Raw genomic sequence first — 26,461 nt, 5'->3', positions numbered from 1 at the left:
TTAGCATAATTGACTAGTTGTATAAGTTAAAGAATAAAGTAAGTATTGATGTATTTTCTATTGATTACTTGTTTAATTTTTTATTAATGTGAAATTAAAAAGTTAAAGTTATATTTTTTTACTTAAAGTAACTTAGAAATAAACCCGACTAAAACACTTTATTTACCATCAATATTTTTAGAAAACGTATATAAAATTGTACAAGTATAGTTTAAATGATCAAAGTTAGTTAAATACTTTAGTATTAATTTGAAATTTCAATACAAGTAGCGTATGTTGTGAACTTTAAGTAAAAACTTTATACAAAAAAAAAACTAACTTTTTGTACCATACGCATTAAAGGTAATAATAATCAGAAGAATTAAATAATTCATACTTCTCTCCATACTAAGTTTTCTATTTTTCCTATCTGTAAAAATTACTTGAAATTGTTTACGACTAAGTATTTTTAATTAATATAACTGATCAGTTTCAAATATGATTATTCAAATTATAGTTATTGTACCTATACAAATATTATTAAAAAAATAAAAGTAATATTTATAATAATAATAATGATAATAGTATGTTTATTTTCAGCCCTAATTTATATTTATATATATAATATATATTTAACACACATTAGAAAAAAAGCAGAAAAAAGCATGTATAATTATGTATAGTGTTTATCTAGGTAGTAACTATAAATGGACTTTATGGTTTAAAAACAAAGTTTGGGATAAAAGCGTTAATTTATAAAATTGTCTACAAAAAAAACAAATTTAATAAAAGTAGGCACCAACCTCAAAAAGCTCTAAGAATAGGCAAATTTTAAAAATGAAAATTAAATTGAGTTGTGCAGAAATGTTACGTCATAATAATTTTAACAAATTATTCAATAATTTATACAGCTTGAAAACATGAAGTATTAAACTTGCAAGAATATATAAGTTTTGTGAAATAAATTAGTACATAAATAGACAGAGTTATTTAAAGTAGAATCGTCGGTTATGGGGACAGATATTCGATAAATCTTGCCGCTTATTCAGAAGTAGGTCTTTATCTTCTGCTGCAATTACTGCTCTTTCTGTATTGCAGCAGAAGATAAAGACCTACTTCTGAATAAGCGGCAAGATTTATCGAATATCTGTCCCCATAACCGACGATTCTACTTTAAATAACTCTGTCTATTTATGTACTAATTTATTTCACAAAACTTATATATTCTTGCAAGTTTAATACTTCATGTTTTCAAGCTGTATAAATTATTGAATAATTTGTTAAAATTATTATGACGTAACATTTCTGCACAACTCAATTTAATTTTCATTTTTAAAATTTGCCTATTCTTAGAGCTTTTTGAGGTTGGTGCCTACTTTTATTAAATTTGTTTTTTTTGTAGACAATTTTATAAATTAACGCTTTTATCCCAAACTTTGTTTTTAAACCATAAAGTCCATTTATAGTTACTACCTAGATAAACACTATACATAATTATACATGCTTTTTTCTGCTTTTTTTCTAATGTGTGTTAACATTTTATAGACTCCGTAGATCTGTTCTTAAATTTATTTGAGAGCAGTGAAACGCCGTTAGTCGGAATAAAGTTTTAGCACAAGAACATCTGTGATATACATTCCGATAAGCTTAGCTTATCAGGATCTCCAGGATTTAACGCCTTATAACGTTACATCTTATAATATATATTTAATTACATATTTCTTATAAGTTTTGCGATGAGGTATAAGAACCCTACATGTGGTACCAGTGTCACCACCCCGACAGGAACTTTTACCTACTACCGGAAAATGGTCACACAATGCCAAGCTAAAATAGAATGTGCTAATAGAGGCCAGATATTGGCCCCTATCACAAACGCACGGGACCGCGACGCTCTAAGGAGCATAGCAAAGATTGAGGACCCATCATGCAAGTTTCATTGGGGCTTTCAGCAATACCATATAGGGCTTGATATTAAAAAATGCGGAAAGAGAATACATCGAATATTTAGCAATAACGTTGTTTGGAACAAGACTTTACATGGTGATTTGTACAGGTGGCATGGTAACAAGTCTGAAGACATAAATAGAGCTTCTTATACTCCTTACTTTGAAAAGCTTTTCGTAGTTGTAGACTACGACATGGACGATAAACGAAGATTCATTTGTCTTAAACCAAACACAAACAGCTCAAAAGCAGAACCCATTGTTGAAAGAGAAATTGTTCAGAATAGCTCGAACATGCTGTTAGCTTGTGGAGCTTTTATGTTAGCTTTTGTTGGAATTGTGCTTGTGATGAATTCAAAATGGAAAATAAATGTGAAAAATGAAATAAATATGAAGTTAAAGAGTGAAATTGATTCACTAGAATATAAAGCAAGCTACTATAAAGAAGAATATGAAAAGCTTATAAAACGGATGTCCCTTGACTAAACAAGTTTCTTGAGAATTCCTTTAATTTCATTTATTGAACATTTTTTCTGTTCATTATAGTTATATCTATAAATTTTTTGTATTGAAAGGTCTAGAGCACTCATCAATTTTTATCACTTCAGTAAAAAATATTTATCCTCAGACTGTAGAACACACTTTACTTGTTTTAATAAAACTTTACAAAGTAAATTATTTCTTTTCAATAACTTTTTTTATCTTTGTAACTCAAATTTTGTAGTGCTTTTTGATATAATAAAAATAAAGCAATTATCGAAACTCAATTTTTGAATTTTCTCCTTAATAATTTTTGAGTAGTTTTTAATACAATGTATTTATATGTAAGCTAAGCTGTATACATTATCTAGTAAACAGCATAACTTAATTTGTTTATTTTGAATTTATATTACTTATAAAAGTAAGTTTAATTAGACTACTTTAAACATAACAATAGCAGCATAATTAAAGTTTATGTATTGTTAGTTATATTTAGGATGTTAAACGAAGCTTTAAATATAAATAGTTATTTAAAAGTTTTATTATCTGAACTAGTTTAATAAATAATAAAAAAATAATACAAACAATGTAAAAACTATCGAAAATACTATCAAATTTAATATCAACTATTTTAAGCTTGTGTAATGTCGATCAAGTATCAACTGCCGATATTTTTGTATAAATGCGTTCAGCTAAATTTGTCAAGAGCGATAGTTTTACTCAAGGGATTTTCCCTTCTTTAAGACTGTTCTACTTAGATCGTATTAAAACTTCAACTTCCGCGGTACACCAATGAATTAGATTTTAAACACGTTTTACAATTCTAACAAAACAAATTTGGTATTTGTAATTATTGAATTTAATTATAGTAAAAGTAGAAAGTATTTTTCATACATTAAACAGTTTAGTGAAACCTGTCAAAAATGTTTTACTTATATTTCATGTTTGATACTTTGTATTTATAGTTACTTTACATTTTTGTATTTAATCCTTATATATAAAGACAATAACAAACCTTTGAAAAAGCATTTGGCAGTTGTAGTAGAAAATTCAAATTCTGTCCAAGCTACTTGTTATAATTCTTCAATCAAGTACTTTATGTTATTTAATTGACTGAGTGGTAAAACAATATAAACAACACTGTATTTTTAAGTGCTTCATAAACTTTAATTCTATAATATTAATTCTAATTTTAAGAAGTTTATCCTAGTCTTTTTTTTTTAACATAAGTGTCAATTTATTTACTTTAATTTAAGCTGTCGTTTGTCAAATGGGTAAGCTGCAATAAAAATGTTTCTACTAAAATAAAATAAAATTTTTCTCCAGTTAAAGTCAAATACTCAATACAAAAAATATTTAAATTAAAATAATCATTAGATAAAGTTTAATAAAAAGTAAAACCTAAAACTTGAAACTAAATTAAAAATAACGTGATATTTAAATTAAATTTTATGTAAATTTACGTAAAAAATAAGTGATTATCAAAACATTATTTTTTAAACATTAAATTAAAACGACCTTACGAAATTTTTAATCTATCTACAGTTTATGAAAATAAATATTAAGTTATACTAATAATTAAAATAATTCTTACTTACATTAATACTAAAAACCAACTAATAGACTCTATATCAAAAAAAAGTTATAATACTTTAAACTTGATTGTAACTTATCAGTAAACTAATAGTTGCTAATCTTTCTTACTTCTTTTTAAAACTGAATAAAGATAGAACAAAGAAACGCTTTTTATTTTACTGAAAACAACAAAAAAGTCACTCAGAACGCAAAGAATTTAAATGAAAAAATAAGTCTGGTTTACAGACAAATTACACTCAAAACAGATGTATAAATCACCTTTCACCTAGTTTAATGTTTCTGAACTGTTATCAAGCTGCTGATTTTTCTTATGGAAAATTTTTGTACTTTTACGAATATTGTAAATTAACAAATTGTTTTATTCGAAATGATTTGAACTTTTTTCAATAGTTTTACTAAACTTAAACACTTACTAAACAAAATATTTTTTAAAACTTCGTAATGATTTGAGTTTGTGAACTAGTTCTAAGGTTAATAGAGTTCTAAGGCTGATCAAATTAAATAACTTACTTTAGATGTGTTTTTTTTTTGATATTCAGTACTTTTACTTTAAATAACTTTAAAAAGATAAACATAGTTTTAGAATAAAATTCAAGCAAAAGTCGTAGTAATTTTTTTTTTTTAAATATTTAATAAGTACTTTTAATTATATTATTAGACTTAATTTGGAGTTATAGAAGTATAAAATTATATAGCTGGTAACAAAAAACTTGAAGTTAATACAATATAAAGTTTCAAAAAAGTAAATTAAAAAAATTAAGTTAAAAATGAAACTGAATTATAATACTTAATCAATTTTGAAAAACTTTACATTTTTATTGTCAATTAAATTAACTTTTAATTTTAAATCATTTTTAACCTCTTTTTTTTGTCAACTAAAAAAGCTCTAAAGAACCTTCTAGGTGAAACGGCGTAAGCTTGAATTGACTATTGTTAAATAAGTTATATTAATAATTAAGATCTTTAAATTGAGAACTCTATTTCATCTAGTTTTTTAATGTATGAAAAATTTTACATATTCAAAATGACTGACAGTACAAAAAAAATGTACAAAAGTTTCTGTTTAATCACCTATGCACTTTCTAAAAAGCATTTAAAAACAAGTTTTACTTAAAGTTTATAATTTTTATCCCACTCAATAAAAACTACTAAAGATAATTTATTAATTAACATATAAACAATTTTTTTATTTTTAAACAATCTACTTCGGCAAAATGATTATTACCTGAAAACAGAAATTAAGAAATGTCTAAAACCTAAAGTATGTTGAACTAAGGCTTTCCTATATTTTTCGAATATTTATCATAATTAAGTTTTATAATTTTAGTTAAGATTAGTAAACCGCTAATAATTTGTATTACGAGTTAATAAAAACAAAATAAAGAATTTGTTTGTAGAACATTTTCATTTTTTTTTATTTTTAATAGCCCACACAGTTAGATACAGTTTGTATTTTATAAACATAAATCGTAAGTACGTTTTAAACTTAGCATGTAAACTTAGGGATTTTTGCAAATATTTAACTGTTTTTCTTAGCATGTACTTTTAATATAAAAAACCTTAAATTTTTTTTTTAATGTTTGAAAAAATCATAAAACTTTTTATAAGTACAAATTTACTTTTTTAACAGAAAATTTTGTTTCAATTACCAAGATAAAGACCTCTACATTTTTATTTTAAGCTTGAAACTATACAGTACTGTTTATTATAATGTTTTTAATTAGAAGTTATCTATATAAAATCCCTTAAAAACAAGTAATAAATATTTTTTTTAAATATGAAGTATAGTATTTAAGTGCATTTTAAAAAATTTAAAAAAAAATTTGCAATATAGATGCAGGTTAAGCTACTTTAAATTTAGTTTACAGGTAGGTACATATGAAAAACGCCTGTTGTTAGAAAAATAATTTTTTGAAATTGTAAAAATCAAAAAACAAATCTTTAAATTTTTTTTTGTTTATAAAATAAATTACCATTGCATAAAACATGACAAAATAAAACTTACATTGTTTAGTGTTGTTATTTAAAATAAACAAAAAACAACTTTCTAGAAATACTACCTGACATAAAGAAAAACTAAAAAAGAACAAAGTCTGAGTCTGTAAATAAATGCCAAAATTTAAATAAACAATGTTTGTGTCTATTATAAAAACAAAAGTTTAAGAACATAATGAATAAAAAAGTTCAAATAAAGAAAAATTGTTTTGAAATAAATAGTAATTACACACGAAAATTTTCACACAGACAAACAATTTACTTTTGACCTAGTTTTTTTAATTTTTGTGTTTCTTATTTCATTTATTTACTTTATTATTGATTTGTAAACTGAATCAATTTAATTAGCAGTTGTATTGCCCATTTAAATTAAATTCATGGAAATTTGATTTTGATTTGTCTGTTTTTTGAATGACGTGTTTGTTTTGTCTTTTTTATGGCGTTAACAGTTAACGGATTTTTGTCTACAAAATATTTCTAAAAAATGTAAAAGTAGAATAAATAAATTATTTTCTAAGTTTGTATTTGAAGTTTGTATAACATTACAGTATAGTTTAAAAAATTCCTTGAGTTCAACAAGTTTATTAAAACATTCCTAGGTAATTTTATTATCTATACATAATCTACACTTGTTTATTTAACCATTTGTTATTAAATATAGATGCAAGCATTGTTAAATAAAACTTTAATTGATTTTTTTACATACCGACAAACTTTACGCTTAAATTTGCTTATTTAATAGTAAGCCATCTGTTTTATATTTTATTAATTACTGTATGCTTTAAGAACTTTATACAATTATTTTTGTTATGGGTTTACTTTTAAGTTAGGAAACATTGTTAGTTGTAAGTTTTTTCAAATATATAATCTATTAGCTTCTTTAGAACTTATTCAACTTAACTAATTTCCAGTTTTTGACGATAAAATTTAATTTTAAACTTTCCAGAAGTATGATAAAATTTCAGCAAATTAAATAATATAATAAATGCATTGTTCAAAAAAATTTCATTGACTTACAGATAAGTGTTGACTTAATGCGATCAAACTTTCACTTTACATAATGCAGTAAATAATTAGGTTAAATGTCGATATGTCTGTACGTGAAGATTAAATTGTTGTGAAATTGATAACTTAATTATGAGTTTTAACTTAACTTTAGAGTATGTGTTATGGGAATGTTAAAACTTTTTTTTTTCTATTTATCTCTTGTAAGCAATTGCAGTGTTTTAAAGCAAATTTAAATATATGGTCTGTTTTAATAGTTTTTATTTATTTAAATAAATTTATACTTTTATATACTCATATTTGCATTGATTAGATAAAATTGCACGAATTAAAGTCTATCAGATATCTATTTGTTATAGTTTTGTATATCTGTATAAAACAAATAAAGTTACTACATTTCCTTTCAATGACATGTAGTTTTGTTAAACGGAAAAACAGTACAAAAAAACTAAAGTATAATTTTATATAGTTTTGTTAAACGGTGTATATAAATAGTAGTTACAAGTTATAGCAGTCAGTTTTGTATAGCTTAAACTAACAAGCTACTTATAGTCTACAACAGTTCATATGTTTTTAATAAAAAACCTTTATTACTAAAGTAAAAGTTTTTAGAGTTATCAAATAAGAAAAACTCCGTTTAAAGAAACGCCTAATAAGGTAAAAAAATAGTTGAATAAGATAAGCTTATTGTTCAAACAATTTCATATATTTACGGATAAGTGTTTGTTTAATTCGATCAAACTTACACTTTACAGTATTCAGTAAATAAGTAGGTTAAATTTCGGTATATATTTTTATGCACCTAAATTATGATGTTTAAGTCTTTTATTTTTAGTTCGAATGAAATGCACTATCGACGCCTATAATATTTTTTATGAACTTTTTACAGTTTAAACATTATTACTTTTTAATGTACTTATTATGTGAGTTAAAAATTTTACTCATACACGGCAGACTAGTCAGTCTAACGTATCGATTTTTTTACGACGGTTATAGCTAAATTTAACTAGAAATATCTTTAAAAGAATGTAATATTACTTTATTTAATCAAACAAAATACTAATTATTCTAAAAACTGTTTAAAACTCTATTGAAACAATTATATTAACTTTTTATTACCTTTATTTTCACCTACTTTTTTACAGAATTGTAGGCTTATGAAAGAAAAGTATTACATTACGATAGTTTTTTTTTTCCTTTTCAAAGTTTAAAAAAAGTAAATCAAACACAGATATTTTGATTTAATAAAGTATTATTCTAAGATATCGTTTCAAAATAAAATTAATAATATTAGGAAATGTACTTGCATTAAAACTTTAAAAAATTTTTAAGGTTACGTTTAATATCAAGTTTTTTAATTTAAGACTTTATCTAAATATAATGATTATAATATAAGACTTAATGTCCTGGACAAACGTTATAAGGTATCCAAAGGTGTGCCACTCGATAACCGAAAGGCTTTTTTTTGTGCACCAGATCTTTAAACTAGACATTTTGAATCCTTTTATTTGTCATTTAATAAATAATATCCAATTACAGTTTTCAAATATGAGGCAATATATTTTTAATTTGGTTGATGTTACATAGTTTGAAAAAAACTTGTAATATTTTTACATTAAAAATTGAACTTTTTAATTTGCAGTGGAAAGCAGTCGTTGTTTTAAATTAACTTGAAAATAACAATAATATTTTTTTGTAAGGAATAAAAGTGATTCAGCAATAGACATAGTAAAGTTTTAATTTAACTAAAATGACTTTAAGTTTTATAAAGAATATTAATTTGGTTGTTACTGTTTTGACTTTTGTTTATCTGAAATAATCGTAGAACTAAACACTTCTGAAAACATTTAAACGAAAAAAGATTTAAATTTATTTAAGACCATGTAGGAAAGCTGAAAATTGACAAAAACCCAAAAGATAGATATTTATGAATAACATATGAGCAATGATTAAGGTTTTATACGCAATAAAGTTTTTTATTTAAGTTTTAATCTTCGTCATTATATAAATTTGTTGTACTTTTAAACTTAACTTACGAAAGTTTATTGCCAAAAGTTCATAGACAGATAACTTTTTTATGCTTATTTTTATTTAAGAAAATAATTTTTACAATTTATACGTATCTCATTGGTTGATTAAAGATAATCTTTAATAAGGTTTTCTCAATTAAATTAGAATTCTAAGTTATCATAAACTCTAAACGTATAAAAAATAAGTGTAAATAAAGACAACATTTATTTCAAAAAAGTAACACTTGAGTAAACTATGATTTCTTAAAATTTTGAAATATAAAGTGTTTTTAATTTTAGTTTTTATCACTATAGGTATAGATTAAAAATTATTATGTTTAGGTAAATAATATTTAGATATTGTAAACTTATAAGAACTTTAAGAAAAACTCAATTGTTTGATTATTATATTGTTTTTTATTACATCTGTTAAATGACTTTTAGGCATGTAATAGCTCTTTAAAAACCCTAGTATATATACCATCTACGCCAACGATAGTAAAGTTAGAAAACTTCACAAAATAAGTATGACATAAAATTTTTATTAGTTTTTAACGTTCTTTACGTCAGTGCGAAGGTTACAAGTGGTTCAGAATAGTTAATAATGTAATTCGTTATGTATTATCAATTTTACACTCAAGTTTGTTTACTAAACATTAAGCTTAAGCTTCTGGTGCGTGCTTTCATAATAGAGAAATTATAATAGAGAAGTGAAGGCTAATATTAATAATTTTAAATTGTTATGTTTTCAAATATTTTTTATAAGTTCGTACAAAAAAAATATAAGTTTTTTCAATGCAATTGATATAAGCTATAAAATATTTTAAATTTTATAAATTTTTACAAAATCTTACGTCAAAAACAAATAAAATTCGATGATTGCGAGTTTTATTTCAAATTAGTTTTAATACAAACATTAAGCCAATTAAGGTAGTAGACACTAGCGTATAATAAGTACTTAAAGTGAGATAACACTTAGATTTCAACTTTATAAGTATTTTTTAAACTTTTGAACTTTTAATATGTACTAACTTAATTTCTGAAGCACTTTTGCATAAATCTTTTTTTTTTGAGATTTTATTAATTAATTGTAGTATGTAGTATTAATAGAAGTAAATCTTAATCACCTTTCACCTAGTTCTAAGGCTATAAAATATTTCTAAGCTGCTGTTGTTTCTTATAGAAACTATTTATAAGTTAGTTTTAAAATGTTGTACATTAACAAAGTAATTTCAAAAATGTTTTGATATCGTGTTTTTAAATTAATTTTACTGAAATTTTAGTACTTTTTTTAAAGTTTTGTAATTATCAGAGTTTTTTAAGGTCATTTTAATTTATTTTAAGGTTTAAAAGTTTGCTTAATTGGTGGCTGTTTAACATTCAGTAGTTTATAAAAAAAAATACACTTGTTAACGTTAAAAAGATAAAGATAGTTAAAGAATAAAGTAAGGCAAAATTCTTAACAGTTTAAAACTATTAATAAATATTTTCAAAGATATTGGTTTAATTTGCATGGAATTATAGAAACATAACATTTAATAGATGTTAACCAATACTAGAAGTTTAAGACAATATATAAAGTCAAAAAGTAAGTACTACATTTTATCTACAATTTATTTTAAAAACGAACTTTACTATGATAGATTGATTATTTTAAAAGTGTTACCATTTTAAAACGACTAACGAAAACAAAATATGTACATATATTTAATTATACACTAGTTCAATTTTTAAAAATAACTAATATAAGTTTTACCTAAAGTTAATAAATTTTATTCCACTTAATAAAATACTACTAATAATAATTTATTGAGTAAAAAACAAATAACAATTTTTTTTAAAAACAATTTATTCAGGCAAAATAAATATTACTTAAAAACAGTAAAACAGAAGTGTTAAAAATTTAAAATATATTAAAAAATGTTTTCGTATACTTTTCAATTATAATAAGTTCTTTTTGCTATTTTTTATTTGACTGGTCAACCGCTAATGAACTATTTTACAATTTGTATAGAAAAAAAAATAAGGGATTTGACAATAACACTTGTATAAAACATTTATTGTCTTTTAAGAGACCACACATTTAGAAACAGCTTGTATTTTATCGATAAACCATAAAAAAGTAAGTATGTTTTTAACCAAAAACCTAAAGATGTAGTGTAAACATACATGTAAACAAAAGTAAATGCTTTAATTAATGAAAAATTTATTAAAACTTTATGATTTTTTTTTAATGTTATTGAATATTCTTTCAGTATGTACTTTCAATATATAAAAGCTTAAAGTGTTTTCTTTTTTTTGTTTATTCACTTATAAGACTATTTAATAGTAAAAATTAACATTTTTAGCAGGTATTTTTTAAATATTGTTCCAGATAATGAAGTCTATATTTTTATTATGTATACTTAAAACTGTGCGGTACTGGTCATTATAATGTTTTTCATTAGAAGTGTTTAACATGAAATGTCATAAAACTAAGAAATAAATATAAATGTATGCATTTGCAATATTGCAAAAAATCATTATAAAAGAATTTGCAATTTAAATAGAAATTAAGCTACTTGAAATTTAGTTTACAGTAAGGCACGAATGAGGAACTTGCCTTTTGCAAAAAGGGTCAAAATGGCACAGTGACACTTTAGCTTGTCAACTCAGCACGGTGCGCAAATTGTGCACGGCGGGTCAGTTTTACACGGAGCTTTATTTTTGCTAGAACTAAAGATTTTAAACAGGAGTATTTATAAAACTTTTTATTTCATTGATGAAAAACAAGTGTTAATAGTTTTAATATGTAGAATTTTTTAACTAGAATTATTTGGTCTATTACTTTTTATTAAAAAACTTAATTTTATGTTTACTAGTGTTTTGTAAATGTAATAGTATTGAATATTTTAATTCTATTTAACATCAAACCTAAAATTTATAAGTTATTTACTTAATAATCATGTAAATTTTAAACTAAAGAAATAATACGATAAGATAGGTAAAATTAATAACTAATCAATACGGTACTATATGGTTTTAAAATCAAAAGGAAGCTGAGGTTTTTAAAACTTTATAAAAAAAATTAAAAATACGCAGTAGCAAAATTGTTTAAAAACAAATTAATGTTAGTTTTTTGGAGACTTTTAGTGTATTTAAATTAACTAATTTTGTAATTAATGTAGAATGTTTTTTAATTCTTTTTACCATATGGTAATATAATAATCTTAACAGTCTTAAGTTTTCATTTTGATTTTTTTAGGCTAGAATGTTTAATGAAGATATTAATTGTCAAGTATTAACCTTATTTAATTATATTATACTCTATAAATTTAACTAAACTGACCAAAAAACTTTTTATACCATATGTTTTGAAAAAATTATATTTTTTTAGTATTGAATTTAGTTTCATACAACATAAACTTGTTTTAGATTAGATTTTACTTTGTAAAACATTTAAAAAAATATGAATTACTTCCAAAATAAAGTTGAGAACTAATTTTGATTTTTTTACGAATTTAATGCGTGTTTACTTTTAACTTTCAATTTAGTTTTTTTACACGTGTTTTATATATTACAAAGTTCTAAATATTTATAGTTGATAATGTATTATCAAAAAACTTTCAAATGAAGGTTTAAAAAGATTTAGTTTTACAAAGTAACGCTCAGTCAAAAAATAAATTAAAAACGCATCAAGCAAAAAAAGATAAAGAAATAGTGCAAAAACGATGCTCGGTGATTAACTGATGCCGTGCAAAAGTGACCCTCCGAGCTATTCTTACACGATCCCTGTAAAAAAACTAACAATTTTAGATTTATTAAAATCAAAAACTGTAAAACTGTGAATTTTTTGGTTAAAAAAAAATTTAAAGTGAACAAAAAACGACAAAATAAATCTTTACTGAATGCAAACGTTTAAAAAAACAAAACACAACTTTCTAAAAAATAAATACCTGATATGGAGTAAAATAATAACTAAAAATTAAGTTGTATTCTGTGAAATAAATATTAAAAAAAACTTAAATAAACAGTGTATGTGTATGAGATAATAAAGACTTTCATAAAAATTTAATGAACAAAAGTGTTTAAAAAAAATGGTTTTAAAATAAACAGTAATTACAAACAAAAATTTTCACACAGATAAACAATTTACTTTTGACCTAGTTTTTTATTTTTGTATCTCTTATTTGATTTAATAATTTTATTATTGATTTGTAAACTGGTATAATTAAATTATCAGTTGTACTGCCCATTAAAATCAAATTTGTGGAAGTTTAATTTTGATTTGTTTATTTTTTGAATGACATTCTTTTATTTTTTTATTGCGTCAAAAACTAATCGTTTTATCTACAAAAATTTTAAATATTGTAAAGTAAATTAATACAAATTGTTTTTATTTTTTTTATTTCAAGTTTGTATAACATCAAAAATAATTCAAATATTTATTCCTTCAATAATTGTATTACAACAGTTTATAGTTATTTTTATTAGCTATATATACTCTTTTGTATTCAACTATTTGCTATTAAATAAAAATGCAAAAATATTTTAGTTCAAAATTTAAGTCTTTCTTTATTACATACCGATTAGTTTTACGTTTGAGTTAATATATTTAATAGTAAGACCTCTGTTTCAGTTTTTAGCATGAAATTTTTATTTTATTTTATTAAACTGTAACATTTTGCAGCTTTGTCATGAAAATTGTTTATTCACTTTCCTGAAACCAAATAGTCTTCGACAATTTAAATAACATAATAAATGCAGTGTTCAAATAATCCCATATATTTACAGATATATGTTAGTTTAATTGGATCAAATTTACACTTTACATAATTGAGTAAATAAGTAGGTTAAATGTCGATTTTTCTGCTACGTGAAGATTTAATTCTTGAGAAATTGGTATTATAATTATGCGTTTGTGATACATTTAAATGTACGTTTTACAACTGAAACTTTAAAAATTTGCTTTTTTGTTAGTTTGTTTTACACTATAGTTAATTATTTAAGTGTTGTGTAAATTATCTTCACATATTTGTTTTGTTTTAAACAAAAAAACTACTATATCTTTTTCATCGCAAGACAGTAGACAGTTTTTTGTAAATATAAGTTATAAATAATTACTGTTAGGTTAAATAACTATATCAATAGAAAATTGTTGTTCACATAAAAAGAGTATTTTTTCTAGTATTTTTACTAAGAGATATTTATTTAAGTTCTAAGTTTATCTTTTTTTAACTATAAAACAATAGAAAAATTAAAATAAGAAGCATCTATTAACATAATTAAATACAGTTTATGTTATTCACTGTTTCTACTTTAGACTATTGCTTTATATTAAATTATTAATGTTAGTTTAATCTTTTTACTTAACGAGTACAATTAATAACAAACTTAAGTAAGCTACTGCTATTGTTTGATCATTATATCAAGCTATTTCAAAGTAATGTGGATTATATTTAAAAATGTTTATTGTATTTTTATATCTTATAATCTAACAACGATTAAGCTCCTTATACAAAACTAGTTCAAATTACTAGTGAGTATTTGTTTTCTTTATGGTACTTAGTTATTAAATAAGGTTTGCTAAGCTAAATAAAATATAAACTAAAATAAACTTTTATACGGTTTTATAGCTACTTGTATCTTCTTTTTCCTATTTTAACGATCAAAAGACTGACTGTAAAAATGAAAAATTTAATATTTTTTTAGTAATTCTTAGTTTATGAGAAGTATTTTACGCAGATATATTGACAGCTTTAAGTTATTGTGAATATTTTATTCCATTTTTATTTTTTACTTTAGATTCTTTATACTTTTAAACATTTACTTAATAAGTTCAAATTATCATAAGTATAAAGGTGTACAGTATAGACGTATATATATATATGATTGGCGTAAAGAAGAATGTTTTCATTCCAGCTTATTTTCCTTACAATAAAAATACATTAATAAAAAAACTGAGTCCTAGTTACATTTCCAATGACAATTTTATTTTTTTTAGTTACATAAATTTTTAGTTTGTCGCTTTTAAAAATGTAAGTTTCGCCATGTCGGTTTAAAACTTTTTTTTTGAAAAGAAGTGCTAGCTTTTGTAAGTTAATTAATTTCTTCTTTTGCTTTTGTTGCTTGTTTGGATAATATCATACATAACCTTTTTGTTAAAAAATCTCAAAAATAGTTTTTTTTATATCAGTTTGTTGAAACAAAAATGGTAGTTTAAAAGTTTGGAAAGTATTAACAATTGCTGAATTTTTCAAACAGATCATCGCCTGTAATAGTTTTTTCTCATTTTTTTCTCTCTAAATGTTTTTTTTTTCTTACCACTTATGTAAAATTCTTGCAATTTGCACTTCGTATTACAGTTTTAAGAGAAAATATTTGTTTTTGTTTAGCTGTCCGTGATCGTTTATAACTAAACTCACTCGGCTGTAAAATAAAGATTTTAAATTTCATATAGAATTGTAATTATAACAGTATGTTTTGGAACAACCTTCAAAATTACATAAATATTAAGGTAAAAAAAATGAAATACACTTTACTTACTGTTTCATTATTATTTTCTCTTCAAAACAAATACGTCTTTTCTAAATATTAAACTTTGCTTAAAAACATAAAAAATTCGTTGTTTTTTCTAATTTTTATTATAAAAGTAGCTAAAATTCAAAGTTTTACAGTTAGGCGTTTATAATAAGTGTGTTGAAAATTTTTAAAAGAGAAACTTTGCTAACAATTATTTGGTTGGTGTCAGAAAAGCACAGTGTCACTATTCACGGGCCGACACTTTAGTACGACGTCACTTTAGCACAGAGTGACATTTTAGCATGAAGTGACACTTTTGCACGAAATGACAATTTGGCACGTAATAATTTTAAATTTTTTAAATTGTTTATTTAAATAATGTTTTACTATCTAAAATAACTAACTTCACAAACAAATAATTGTGAAAATTAGTTTTAACACTTTGAAAAATATCTTCTTAAAATCTATATATAATATTTTTTTTTATTGTTTTAAAACAAAATAATAAAGTTTTTAACCTTTATATATCTCATTTTAAATTTAAAACTTACGATTAAAGTTTAGCATTATTATTAAAAAGTTTTACTAATATCCCTTAGCTTGTATTTATTGCTAGTTATATTAAAATAGTTCTATGCCGAAAACATTAAAGTAAAAGTATCAAAATATTTTCATTTGAAATTGAAAGTAAAAAGAGTTAATATATTTTAAATTTACTTTTGTTTTAGTTCTAACTAAAGCTTAAACTTGTAACTCATTTAAAGCTTGCTAGCTTTTGGTTTACATGTTGCATAGTTCGATATTAGATTTTTAAACAATACAATACCTAATGTGATTCAAAGAAAAAAAATTAAATAAGTTCTATGCTAAAATTTCATTCCGTGCTAAAGTGACTCCGTGCTAAAGTGACAATCTGTGCTAAAGTGTCACACTATGCTATATTATTTACCGTACTAAAGTGTCACTCTGTGCTAAAGTGTCACTCTGTGCTAAAACGTCACCCGTACTTTTCTGACCTGTAAACCAATTATTAGATTCGTTTACATTATAAAGGCAAACGTCAGTTTAAAACATAAAAAAAAAGTTGTATAAAACAGAAAGTAAAAATAAGGAAATTTGCAGTTTTATGAAACTTATAAGTTTCTCATTATAATTTTAATTTTACATGATGCAAAACCACTCACACAAAAACACTCAAATGAAATTATAGTTACTGATTAAACAGAAAAATTGAATATAATAAGTTTAAAACTTCCATGTAAAAAATTAGAGTGTTAAACAAAAGTTTTATAAGCACAAAAGTTTTAGAGAAAACAAATAATTTTCATTTCCAACTATTTTTAAAAAAATTGAGCTTATTTACCAAATAATTCGTATTCAAAGCCTGATTTTCACATGAAATTATTTCCGTATTTCTGTTTATCCTTTTCGATAAGAGCGTTAAGTTCAAGTTTTAAATTAATAAATCTTCTTTCAAATTCTTCGATGTCAGGCCTATCACTTGGTTTTTCACTACAACCATCCGTTATTAATCCAACCTAAAAAAGTATTTTTTATCAGTATGTTTTCTATGAAAAATAATGCACTATAAACAATATAAAGTTTTTTATGCAACACCTTATAAATTTATTTGATACTAACACAATTTTTACATAAAAAAAATTTAGGTTTATTGTTTTTTCAGACAGATTTATTCATTTATTTACTCTAAACAGTAAGATTTAAGGCACACGTTTTATTGTAAACTAGAAAACAAAAGTATAAACTAACAGTTATCCAGATTTCAATACCTTCCACAATTTTTAAAAGTTCTTTAGGAACGGTTTGCCAAAACATACTTTTGCCTTCCAAAAATGTTTTATATTTTTCGAAATGCTCAGGGTTAGTAATCGAACATTTCGTTTTGACATAAGCATACAAGATATCTAGTAGAAGAAGTGAGACATTTTTTATGTCTTCTTTTTTGGAGAACATTTCGGTCTAAAATTTATTTACTAAAGTTTTATAAAAGTTGGTTTTTTAAGTAAATTATTTACATTTTTTTAGTTTAACTTACAAACATATATTTTTTGGTTTTGTTATAACTAATTATTTTAAATGGCGCAGCAGTACAAATATATGAACGTTTGAATTAATTATTACTTTTACTAACTGGTTTTGGACGACTGATTTTATTCCTGCCTGTTTCATTTACTATTATCTTTTGATCTAGTTGTAGATTGCTTTCATTGATTGTCTTTAATGTAGTTAAATTTCTTTCTAAAATTTAATATAATTACTAGTTTGTTATTTTTTAGACAATAATTAAAAAATAACTACTTCTTATCTTCCAAAAGTTGATTTCTTTGAATTTGAATCCTATGTTGTACGGTGGTAAAAACGGTTGCTTAAAAATGAGAATGTTGTCCACTTTTAAACTTGACCCAACACAAAAATCTTGATTATGAAGCTTCTTTATTTTTCTAATAATCTGGAAAAAACATACTAAGTGAAAAAATTTAACTACATTTTATAATTATTAAATTCAGATGAACAGATCTTTTTTTTTTAAATACGTAAAATAATATTTAATCTCTACTAAAATAAATTTAAAATAACAAATCACGCACTTTTTTTAAACTAATAATGTCTTACTGTTAATTTAAACAATACCAGTAATAAAAAGGTGCCATAGTGTAGTATTTATTTTCTACTAACTGGTTTATGTGGATCATTTTTATTGTTACTTGCTTGAGAAATTGTTTTGTTTTGATCTAGTTGTGTTTTGCCTTCATCGATTGTATTCAATATAGTGAAGTTTAAGTTAACTTCTATAAAATATTATTATTAATTTATTTATAATTTTTAGACAAAAGTAAAATAACAACTTTTTATTTTGAAAAATTTTATTTCTAAGAACTTGAATCCTATGTTGTACGGTGGTAAAAACGGTTGCTTAAAAATGAGAATGTTGTCCACATTTAAACTTGACCCAACACAAAAATCTTGATTATGGAGCTTCTTTATTTTTCTAATGATCTGAAAAATTAATAATTTTTTATTTTAACTATTTTATTTAGTTATCTGGTTTAGATAAACAGACCATTTTTAATTACTGAATAAACAAATGAGACAGTTTAGTACCATTTAAACAAAATTACAAAAATATGCTGGTAGTTAATGATGCATGAAATAAATTAAGTTGAGATTAAAACATTGTTGTTGTATTTCGCGAAAACGAATTATTAAATTTATGTAATGCTTTATTATTTCACTTCTTAAAGTCTACAAAAACTTAATAAATTTTGTAAAGCAATTAATTAAATACATAATTCCAATTTTTTTTTAAGTTTAAGATAGTTTGAAGTTGTTTTTTATGTTTCAATTTAACACTTTAAAATATTTTTATTCTGTAAGTATTGAAAAGTTGTTTGCAATCTAATAGATAAAGAAAAAAATCTTACTTGCAAAACTAGTTGGTAAAATACTGGCAAGTTTCTATTTATATTTAGAAACTTTCTGAGTGGCATTGAGTTGTAATCCGTAGCAAGTGCTGTTCAGCAAATAAATTTTTTAACATATATTTCATTTAATAGAATAGAGTTATTTCTAAATTTTAAACTTAAATTATTATACACATTATACACTAAATATACACTTATTAACTCGCTTGTAATTATGTTTATAAAAGCTTTCATTATGATATACTTACCGTTATCTGTGTTTGCGAAACTTTGAGAGCTTGTTAGTTTTTCGTCAGTTTTTTGATTGTTTTTATAAGAGCTTATTCTGGAAGATGAAGAAGTTTGTAGATCATCTGTTTCCTCTTCTAATAAAATGTGGTTTTTTGTATTAACCGACAGTATTGTGTTTTCCTCTACGTTACCAAAAATTAATTCTTCATTTCTATTTATAAATTTTACCCTTTCTTCATTATTTACCTGTTTTAACAACAATTAGCAAGAGTTGTTTTACTTTGAAAACTAAACAAGAATTTAAAGCAACGTTGAAACTCAACAAATAATCATTCATATCCAACTAACCGTCTCAGATCTATTTGTAGTTTTATGCCTTCGATAGAGATACGTCAAAACACCAAGAGATGTTGTGAAAACGATAATAATTACAAGAAGGGCTATAATATTGTAGTTTGAATAACTATTGTTTTTGGAGTCCGTAATAAGATTGTTCTCATAGCAAAGGTTGAATTGCCTTTGTTGCAAAGTCCTTGGTTGGCAGCTTGGCACATATTTTTGGATGTTAAGCACAAAATGTAATGAACAATATTTTTGCATACATTTTTCTTCGCATATGGTCTTATGTGGTAAAACTTCTATATCATTTATGTTGTTCTCATTTTTCAATTTTTTTATACATTTGGAAATTTTTGAAATTTCATTTTGCCCAATAAACGCTAAGCTTGCCTTCACTGGACATTTTTTTTCAGTATTATTCTCGGTTATTGTTAGAAATATGTTTTTGTTATTCGTTCGTATATTGCAGTATACTAGATTTACTTCCTGATATGTGTTATTTTGTAGCACTGTCGGTTGAATATATATTAAAATGCATATTGTTAAAGTCTTCTAAGTTTTAAAACCTCATAATTTAAGTCAATTAAGGATAGGTTAATGTATGTTTTTTTTTAATTTTATTACTTTATAATTCTTTAAACGTATTAACTCTAATTTATTTAAGTCTTTTTTTGTTATATAATTCTAACTATCTTTGATAAACTGATTAATTCAATGCTTAAAGAAATTATTTTATAATTTGTAATATATTTAGTAGTGATTTAAAAACAGTTTTTTATTTAAAATTGTTTATTTAATTTTTTAAATGATCTCAATTACGATTAATTACAAATAAATAATTTGCAAACTGAATAATAAGTAAAATCCATCAATAAATTGAAAGATTACAAATTAAAATACACTAAATACTTTTTAAAATAAACAGCTGTTATGTATTAAAATTCATTAAGAAAATAAAAATTTATTAAAACTATCTAATAACTAATTAATATCGTAAAAATAGAATTTTACGAAACGATTTTTAAAAATTTTAAGTTTAATATGAATAAAACTACTAACAGTTTTAATAACTTATAAAAATTCTTAGTTAGAGTAGTATTCATGCAGTAACAAGTATGATATGTTAACTTACTAAAGTTGAAAACTTCTTTAGAGAAATTTTGAAACAATAACGGTATACTAAGTTACTTGAAAACTATTAAAATATAATTTAACTTAAAACCTTAAATAAAAAAGACACTAATTTATTTTAAGTTTAGATGTTAACTATTACTACATTAGCATTAATCTGTATGTTTTACAATATTATTAAGCAAAATCATTTTATAAATTTCACACTAAATACTTATGCTTAAAGTGTAAAATTATTTAAAATTTTAAAAACTAACCTTTTTTGTCAGCAGAAATGATGCTGACGATCAAGGAGAAAATGACAAACTTAGTAATCCTACTTATGTTCATTTTCTAGGTTCACAGTCCTGAAAAATATTTAAAGTTTTAGATATATTAAATATATAGTATAATAACATCACTTTAATTGTTTAAGTTTATAATGATTTGTGTAAAGGAACTAATAAACTTTTGGTTGTTTTAATTGTTTCTTTAATAATGTGGTACAAAAATCCTACGTGCAGTAGAAGTGTCACTACCCCAACAGGAACATTCACTTACTTTAGCAAAGAAGTGACTTCTTGTCAAGCGAAGGTAGAATGTGCAAAGAGGGGCCAGATATTGGCCCCTATAACTAATGCACGGGACAGAGATGCTCTAAGGAGCATCGCAAAGATTGAGGACCCTACATGTAAGTTTCACTTGGGTTTTAGACAGTATCATATCGGGCTTGATATTAAGAAATGCGGCAATAGAATTCATAGATTGTTTGCTAACAACGTTGTGTATAACAAGACTGTGCATGGCGATTTATATAGATGGGTAGGAAATAAGTCTGAAGACACGAATAGAGCTTCTTATACTCCTTACTTTAAGAAACTTTTTGTAGTAGAAGACTATAATATGGACGATAAACGAAGGTTCATATGTTTGAAACCAAACACAAATAGCTCAACAGCAGAGCCTATCATTAGAGGAGAATTTGTTCACGATCCCATTTCTAATGTAATATCAGCTTTTGCTGGCTTTGTTGTTGCTTTTGTTGGAGTTATGCTTATGGTTAGTTCAAAAATGAACCAGAAAAATAAAGAAGTTATGAAGCTAAAGAGTGAAAATGATTCACTTAAAAATGAAAAAAGCTACTACAAAGAAGAATATGAAAAGTTGCTACAGAAGATTTCAACTTAAATAATTTTCTACAGAATTTTTTCTTTTAAAAAAGTACTTATTTTAAACAATTTTTATGTACATGGTATTTTTTTTTCGAATTTAGGCTAGCGCTTAAATATTATAAGCAGTTCGTAATTTTAAGCATTTTTGCAAGTTTATATTATATCCGTTTAAATACTAATAGTTTTAATAATAAACCAATGCACATTTGAAACTATTTGTTTTACATTTTTGCTTAAATTATAATTTACGTTATTGTGTAAAAAAGTAACAATTTTGTTTATATATTTTAAACTTGTTTTGAATCAATAATAAGTCAAATTTTGCATCTATCAAACTTTTCTATTTATGTCCTATTTACAAATTTTTTACTTGTCTTTTTGGTTAGTTTTCAAATGCGGTTATCTTTTTACAATTGTCTGAACAATAAATATATAGTTGCTCGTAAAAATTTTAGTCCTATAAGATTTTAATTTGATAACTTTAAAACTAAACTTATATTATATAGCAATAAACTTAAGCTGTACCAGTAACAAAAGTTTTCTTTAAAAAAGTCATTGTACATCATTATAAATAAAAAATAATTATAGAAATACAATTTTCAATAATTTCAATATTAGAGAAATTTTTTCCACAATTAACAAATAATTAAAAATTAAGTGAATACTACCGATAAATTAGTAAAGAAAATATCGAATTACTTTTTTTTTTTGTGAACAAAGTTTTTTAAATGCGGTAGTTTTACTCGAGGGAATTTACCTTTGATAGAGCAAAATTTTCAATCGAGGGAATTTACTTTTTTAGCTAAACTTAGTACACTGTTCTTACAGACAAATACGAACTTTTATACTTTAAAACCTTCTATGAATTAGACTAGCATTGAGATCCTAACTAAACCTCAATTTCCGCAACCAGCAAATAAAAATTTTGCGTACTTTATACTTTAAAGGTGGCAATTAAAGTTCTCAACTTAAACAAAATAAAAGAGATTGATCAATAATAAATCTTAAATATTATTAAACAAAACAATGTTTCACTCGTTTGAAAATAAGATTTTAAACAACTGAAGATCTTGTTTTCAAACAAGTGAAACATTGTTTTGTTTAATAATATTAAAAAATTTAAATCAAAGCTTTAACATTTTAAACGATAAACAAAACAAATCTGGATTTTATACATGATGAATAAAATTATAATCTACCACTAAATCAAAAGTATTTAGCACACATTAAACACTTAAATACTTTTTAATAAAGCAAAACCTGATAAACTTTGTACTTATTAAAACATACTATAAAATACATCTCTTGTTTATATTAACATTACTTACTGTACTAAATAAAAACATTAACAAACCTCTAAAAGAACATTAGAATTTGATAGTTGTAAGAAAAATCCAAGCTATGACCAGTCTTTATTTGAGAATTTTTGAATCTATTACTTTAAATAATTTTTATTACCTAAAATAGTAAACAAAGATAAAGTTTTTAACTGTAGCTTAAATAATCTATATTTAGGTATAGGTTAATTATCTTTTTATTGTATGTTTAAAACATTTCTGAAGTAACTGCAGTAATTATAACTCAACAAAACCTTTTTACAAATTTAGTATATAACTCTGTTTTTAATTTTACTATAAACGTATTATAGTCTAGTTTCGTGTAATTAACACAAGTATAAAAAATTTTATTTTAAATATTGGTTTCGGTTTGTAAAATTGGTAAGTTTCAATGAATATGTTTCTAATTAAATAAAAAAGTTTTCTATATAATAGGTTAAAAACACAAAAAAAATATTTAAGGTTTTGTTACAACAAACATCAATTAAGAAAAAAATTAAAGGAAACCTAAAAGTTAAATGCGAGTTTAAAAAAGTTTTCTATCTTTAAAAGTTTTCTAACATAAATTTTTTAAACAAACCGTTATGCAAATTTTTTGTAAAAGTATAACTGATTTTAAAAGCTTAAACTTTACAAAATTTAACACTTAGCATATTAACAAAGCATTCATTCAGTCTATAATTTATAAAAATAAAACATTAATTGATATATAAGTTTTTTTTCTAAAGATGAATATATTTATTCTAACTTACAACTATACTTAAAAACTAAAATAAACAAAATCTGTTTTGTAAATAACTTTAATAATTTTGAATTTTGATTAACAACTAACTGCTTTAGTGTATTGTTAGTTACTAATCTTTCTTAGTTTGTTAAAAACTGAATAAAGATAGAACAAAGAAAAACTTTTAAGTTTACTGAAAACAACGAAAAAAGTCACTCGTAATGCAAAGAATTTAAATGAAAAATAAGTCTGGTGTTCAGACAAATTACACTCAAAACAGATGTATAAATCACCTTTCACCTAATTTTATGGTTGTGAACTACTTTTAAGCTGTGCTTTGAAATTTAAGAAAAAATATAAATTGACGATTGTTAAAAATTAACAAAGTTTTTACATTATTTTTTAATTAGTTTTACTTCAGTAAGAGTATAGTTTAAAGCATATTTTTTTGAAGTTTTGTAATAAACACAGTTTGTGACTTAGCTTTAAGGTTAATCGAGTTCTAAAACTGATCAACTTTTAAATTTGTTCAAGATTTGTTATTTTTAATGTTAAGTAGTTTTAAAATAAAAAAACTCTTACTTTTGTTATCTTTAAAAAGATAAAGATAGCTATCGAATAAAATTAAAGCGAAAGGCAAAATTATTTCAAACATTTAATAAATGTTTGTAGTCTTTATATAGAATTTTAGAAGTATCAATTTTAAAAGGTGTTCAGAAGAACTTGAAGGTTAAAACGATAAATAAAACCAAAAAGTAAATTAATAAATATTTTCTAAAAATCTATATGAAAATACAAATTTACTTTTATAGTTTAATTGGTCTAAAAAATACTACCAATTTAGAATAAATAAAAGTACTGATAATATACAAAAATTTACTTTCTAAAAATATTTATAAATAAGTTTTACTTAAACTTTATAAATTTTATTTCTCAGAGTGGAAAATTAATAAAAAAAATAATCAAATAAAAACAAATGATAGTTTTATTTTTAAACAGGGGATTTAGGCAAAATTATTATTACTTAAAACAGTAATAAAGAATTCTGTAAAACTTAAAATATGTTGAATTGTAGATTTCTTACATTTTTCAATATTTATCATGACAAGTTTTTTCCAATTTTTGTTTAGACTGGTTAACCGCTAATAAATTATATTATAATTTGTATAAGAAAAAAAAAAGATTTTTATTATAACACTTGTGTAAATTATTTATTGTCTTTTAGTAGACCACACAGTTAGAAACAGTTTGTATTATTCAGTTGATATCTGATAAATCGAATAAAAAGTGGGTATGTTTATAAACTAAAAACTTTGTATGTAAACTAAATGATATTTGCAACTAAATTACTTTTTTTTACCATCTACTTTGAATATAGAAAACCTTAAAGTGTTTTTTATTTATGTAAGAAAAACTTTTAAAACTGTTTATTGGTGAAAATTTACATTTTAACGAGATATTAATTATGAATTCTAATATATAAATCTCTACATTACTATCATATACTTGAAACTATGCAGTACTGGTTACTATAATGTTTTTTTTAGAAGTTTAGAATATAATATTTTATAAAAAAAGGAATATAATTTCTTTTAAAGTATGAAGTATAGCTTTAAAGTGCATTTAAAAAATTGTAAAAGTTAGTTATAAAAGAATTAATTTCAATACAGATTAAGCTACTTGAAAATTTTTTAACAATTAGGTAATTATAAAGGGTTTGCCTGTTGTTAAAAACTAATGATTTTAGATTTTAAAAAATCAAAAAACTGTAGTTAAAGATTAAATGCATAAAAAACTATAAGATAAAACTTACGTTATTTAAGGTTAATGTTTGAAAAAAACACAACTTTCTAAAAAACATATAACTGGTATAAAGTAAAATCAAAAAAAAAAAAAACTAGAATTGATTCTGTGAATAAAAAAAAATCTTAATTTAAATAAACAATGATCGAGTCAGTAATGATAACAACTTTTATACATACTAATAAAAAAGTGTTCAAGTAAAAAAGCAATTTTGAAATAAACAGTTATTTAAAAAAAATCACACAGATAAACAATTTACTTTTGACCTAGTTTTTGATTTCTGTATTTCTTTTTTCATTTAATTACATTATTATTGATTTGTAAACTGAAAAAATTTAATTAGCAGTTGTATTGCCCATTAAATTCAGATTTATGGAAATATTTGAATTTGATTAGTCTATTTTTTGAATGACGTTTTTATTTTTTCTGTTTTTATTGTGTCAACAATTAATTAGTTTTTGTCTATAAAATAGTTCTAAATATTATAAAAGTAAAAAAATTAGTTTAATGTTTACATTTTAAGATTGTTTAACATGAATAATATAGTTTTAATAAATGTTTGTCTAATAAGTTGATTAAAATAGTTTCTACTTATTTTTATTAGCTATACAGACTCTTGTGTATTCAACTATCTGCTACTAAATACAAATGCGAATATTTTGTAATTCAAAACTTACGTGTTTCATTATTATATATTAATAAACTTACGCTTGATTTTATGTATTCAATTGTAAGACCTCTGTTTTACAACGTAATAATTACTACTAAAACTTTATACAACTATTATTTGT

This window comes from Thalia democratica, chromosome 3 (genome assembly GCF_965202585.1).
Source record: "Thalia democratica chromosome 3, ktThaDemo2.hap1.1, whole genome shotgun sequence".
In the NCBI taxonomy this organism is placed as follows: domain Eukaryota; kingdom Metazoa; phylum Chordata; class Thaliacea; order Salpida; family Salpidae; genus Thalia; species Thalia democratica.
This window is presented reverse-complemented; position numbering follows the sequence as displayed.